Source organism: Poecilia reticulata, linkage group LG10, assembly GCF_000633615.1.
Source record: "Poecilia reticulata strain Guanapo linkage group LG10, Guppy_female_1.0+MT, whole genome shotgun sequence".
In the NCBI taxonomy this organism is placed as follows: Eukaryota; Metazoa; Chordata; class Actinopteri; order Cyprinodontiformes; family Poeciliidae; genus Poecilia; species Poecilia reticulata.
This window is the reverse complement of record NC_024340.1, coordinates 31,776,559-31,781,610: the sequence shown is the minus strand read 5'-3', so window position 1 is coordinate 31,781,610 and position 5,052 is coordinate 31,776,559. Positions and strand designations below refer to the sequence as shown.

Below are 5,052 nucleotides of genomic sequence, written 5' to 3'. Positions count from 1 at the left end.
GCTAAGCAACCAAAGCTGAGGGGGGGGCAGACTTTACACTGCAAGGTCACCCAGCAGGCTGTTGCTTAGCAACCAAAGACAGTTTGTTGGTTGATTCCAGCTGTGAGCGGCTAAAAACGTTACTCTGCCTACATTTCACCGATATTGAATATTAAATACTGAACGTTTTATCTATTGATATTGATCAAGTGCCTGATAAATACTTATAAATTGGTTCCAACGTTGTCAGAGATGCAACATGTTAAAGATTTTAGTCAGAATGTTGATAGAATCATTTCTGCTTTAGTTTTTCTTACCTTCAAAGGAAACTAATCAACCAGCCGCTGGAGGAACCGGAGCGCTGGACGGTCCTGACCCGAACTGGGCCCGACCCGAACTGGGCCCGACCCAAACTGGGCCCGACCCGAACTGGGCCCGACCCGAACTGGGCCCGACCCGAACTGATCCGACCCGAACTGGTCCCGACCCGAACTGGTCCCGACCCGAACTGGTCCGAACCGAACTGGTCCCAGTTAGAGACGCAGCAGCAGCATAAACCCACACAGCAAATTCAAACGTGTTAGTTTTCCAGTGTTTAGTATGTTAATTCAACAACATGAGTGTTATTCCAGAGAGTTAAATAAAAGCAATCCTGTCCAGTGTTGCTTTCTAAATGAACACCAACAGTAACTCTGTCTGGTGTTGATTTAGGAGTCAACACCAGACTGTTCCTCCCACAGTTGTAACATATTGTGACATCAGGAAGGAGCCACAGGTAGGGGGGGGCTCAGGGGGCCCCTGGCCTGGACCGACAGGGGGCCCAGAGGGGAGGCAGAACATGCCTTCAGGGATACAAGTTTTATTTTATAACAAAAACTGTAAGAGAAGTTGTTGAAAACTGTATGATACCCCAGTAGGTTATTTATTAGGCTGCCCCATTGTTGACTCTTTACCAGACCGACTGACTTTAGTGACATACTGGGTGTAAAATATTGAATAAAATGTTGTGCTACATTAAATCCTCCCAATAGATTGAAGAAACTCGACTTTGTGTCTGAAATAAATAAAATAATGTCTTGAGTTAATTTCCCTGGTTGTGACGGGACATGAACCCGTCGTCAGGGAGACGATCAAGGATTAAAACTTTACTACCAAATAAATAAATTAAACCAGAGAGTCGTGACCAAAACTAATAAAGATCAACTTTGGGTTTATTACAGAGTTTCTGCTGTGTTTCATTACTGAACGTCCCTGATGACTTTATTTTTATTTTTTTGATCTTCTAACTTATTGATTCATCATCTTGAGTGAGTTTATTATTTTGGCTTTAAGACTCAGGTTTAATGTAAACTGATCCAGTGACTCAGAGAACAGACTGTTTCCTACTTATCAAAATGAAAACAGCTCCGCGTCCAAATTAGCCCATAAAAGCAAAACGCAGCAGAAAGTCTGAGAGGAGAAACGGAGTCAAACTGACGGCTTTCCATACGGGGACACGCGCATACCTGCTGGACTTCCTGTGGACCTGCAGGCCGATAAATTCAGCGCCGAGAAACTGAAGCTGGGAGTGGAAATAACAGATAAAGCTGAATTTACTGTTCGATAAACAGACGAGGTCCAGAAACGACGAAAACATCGACGACTCCGAGGGGATTCAGGTTCTGGAGCGGAGAAGAGACAGATTTTATTAGGTAAAGATCAAGCCTCCGTCAGCAAACCGTCTGAAAAGGTGATGCCATGAAAAAGAACAGAAATAAGCAGGAGTTGGAGGCGATGAAGTGACGCGGCGAGAGGTCGTGACCCCGAGAGCGTTTGGACCGGCGAGGGATGAGGGAGAGGAAGCTGATGAGCTCATGAAACCACGTTCCTCTCATTACCTCACAGGAAAAACGCTCATAACGCCAAAAACTTCAGATTGACAATAACACACACACACACACACACACACACACACACGGCGCTGTAAATACTTTGACTAGGCTTCTCCTCAGGATCAACTCAATCTGAAACCTCATCGAATCAGAGAGAGAAACATCTTCACTGGTTAAAATCGGACTTTAAACTCCAGTAAAAATATTTACGTTGAACCAAACTTTAAATCTGAGGCGGCGCCGGATGGACCGGAGAGGAACTTCAGGGTTCAACCTCTGGTGACCTTTGGTGACCTCTGACCTGGAAGAGGAACTTCATTTCTCATCACTGATTACTTCATTTTTGTAAAGTAACTGAGTTACATTTCAAGTTACTTTATTGGTAACGTTTCCAACTTACTGGTTAGAAAAAAACTCGGTAAAAACATATAAAACATAAAACAAACATTAAAATATAAATCTCAGAAACTTTCTGTGCAAAACATGGAAATTCCTGAATTTAAAAAGTCAAAAATGTTTGAGAAAAAATCTCTGAAATCTTAAGTTTATTGTCACAAAGTTTCTAGAAAAGTCAAGGAAATTTCTGAGCTTGAAAAGCTGAAAGTTTGTTGGAAAAAAATCTAAATTTTCCAGAAAAAAGCTCGTAGATTTCTGAGCTTGAAACTTTCGGAAATTTCAAAAGTTGAAAATGGTCGACTTTTGGAATTTGAAATATTTTTTCTAGAAATTTTCTAAGATTACTTTCAAAATTTCATATTTTTCTAATAAGGTTTTGACTTTTGAAGATTGAAGATGAATCAGAAACATTTTCTGATTTGGAAAAGTCAAAGAAATGTAGATGCTCTGAGCTTAAACTCAACATTTCTGCGTTTCTTGTTCCTGGTTGGTTCTGGATTTTGGACTCGGACCGTTTCTCTCCAAAAACTGTCCAACGGCTAAAAGCTCCTGGATGGAAACGTCACCGCCGTCGTCTGCAGAAAGGTGGCGCTCTCCCTGGGAGGCTTGAGAAAACAAAATGGAGGATTTAGGGAGGGGCTGCACAGTGGCGCAGTTGGTAGAGCTGTTGCCTTGCAGCAAGAAGGTTCTGGGTTCGATTCCCGGTCTTTCTGCATGGAGTCTCCATGTTCTCCCTGTGCATGGTGGGTTTTCTCCAGGTACTCCGGTTTCCTCCCACAGTCCAAAAACATGACTGTCAGGTTAACTGGCCTCTCCAAATTGCCCCTAGGTGTGAGTGTGTGTGTGCATGGTTGTGTGTCTCTGTGTTGCCCTGTGACAGACTGGTGACCTGTCCAGGTGACCCCGCCTCTCGCCCGGCACGCCAGCTGGAGAGGAACCAGCACCCCTCCCGACCCCACCGAGGGACAAGGGTGCAAGAAGATGGATGGATTTAGGGAGGAAGTGGAAAAACGTCCTCAATGATAGATTGATCAGAAATCATCATGATTAATCGATGGGAATAGGTTTAATCGGTTCATTTCAGTCAAAGTTCAACATCTGCGTGTTTCTGCTGCTGGAGCTTCAAATGAATCCATGTTCTGGTTATTAAAGCTTTTCTTTCTTCCTGACAGAACCGAGTTCACAGTCATTCGGTTCTGATTCTGTTTTCCTTCTGCTCCATTAAAACATGAATTCTTTTATTCGCTGAACTCGGCCTGATTTCATGCATGTGTGTGTTTGGGAAGTGAGAGAAACTGCAGCAGCCGTTTCCCATTATCAGCGCCAAAAGCAGCTTGTTAAAAACAACCAAACGCAAACCGCAGTTTTCAAAATTACAGAATTCCTTCATAAATTGGCCGCTTCGCGTTCAGGTGAGACAGAAAACCCGGCAGGGAGCAGGAGGCCTGGGGGCAGTTATGATGAAATACAGAGAAAAACACAGGATAAAATACAGTAATGATGAAATACAGTAATGATGAAATACAGTTATGATGAAATACAGTTATGATAAAATACAGGGAAAAACGCACATTTGTGCTCCCAAAAAAAGAAAAAACAAAGAAAGATGCATTTATACACTGAGAAATGGAAAAACCAGATATTTACACTAATTCGCTGCTAACCCTGCCAGCATGTCCAGGTGGGCCCCATATGGGGAAAAGGAGGGCAGACCAGTTGGGTCCCATATGGGTTTGTCCACGGGTTCCACGGTGGCCCCACATGGGCATCCTGGTCAGGATGCCTCCTGGACGCCTCCCTGGTGAGGAGTTCAGGTCCCACCGGGAGGAGGGGAGACCCAGGACACGCTGGAGGGACGATGTCTCTCTATGGCCTGGGAACGCCTTGGGGTTCCTGGAGGACCTGGAAGAGGCTGGAGAGGGAAGTCTGGGCCTCCCTTCTGAAGCTGCTGCCCCCGAGACCCGATGGATGGATGGATGGATGGGGCCGCAGCTCACATGGGCCCTATATGGTGGTGGGCCCACATGGGTTTGCCCATGTAGGGTCCATATAGGCTGTGGCCCCTACATGGACAAACCCATATGGGACCCATCTGGTCTGCCCTCCTTTCCCCCATATGGGGCCCACCTAGGCATGCTGACAGGGTAAACTGTCCTCAGAAGCAGAAAAATGAAAGTGAAGATGTTGATGTGAGGAATCTGAAAGCTACTGATGAGAATATTTCACTTTAAAGTAAATGGATTATTTGAAGTAGGTGAATAATAATTATATTCTGTTTATCACAGACGTCGGGTTTCAACTTTAAATTCTGTTTTTATGCCCAGAAAATCTGAGATTAAACTTCCATTTTGCTTTGTCACTCCGTCTTTGTTGTTCCTCCAGAACTGCAGATAAAAGTTCAATCTTTGAAATTCAGCCTCACCTGCTTATTTACTCTGATTACGTCACAAGATGGCGCCGGTCACAAAACAACAACAATCTGCATTTATGCTATTCTGTCAGAAATATTTATTATTGACAGCTTCAGCGACAAAACGGAGGAGCAGCGGAGAGGAAGGAGCACCAGGATCCAGACCCACAGAAGGGATTGGGATTATTGGCCGAAACCGCCCACTGATAATCCCTCTATTCTGAGATTAAAGTCACAACTAGGAGAAAATAAATCAGAAATAAAAAAAGGTCACAAACAGAGAAATGAGCCTGAAGAGCTGCTGGTTCAATTCCCCACAGCGAGAGAGAGAGAGTGTGTGTGTGTGTGTGTGTGTGTGTGTGTGTGTGTGTGTGTGTGTGTGTGTGTGTGTGTGTG

The 5,052-nt window shown here is 44.3% G+C and overlaps 1 long non-coding RNA gene across 1 annotated transcript in view; it reads right to left on the bottom strand.

The window, feature by feature from the left end:
* LOC103471806 (uncharacterized) overlaps positions 1 to 377 on the bottom strand; it is a 4,790-nt gene extending 4,413 nt beyond the window's left edge. The window contains exon 1 of the long non-coding RNA XR_534717.2: positions 297 to 377. This is a non-coding gene — a long non-coding RNA (uncharacterized LOC103471806). The remainder of the gene's footprint in view (positions 1 to 296) is intronic.
* Positions 378 to 5,052: the final 4,675 nt, after the last annotated feature.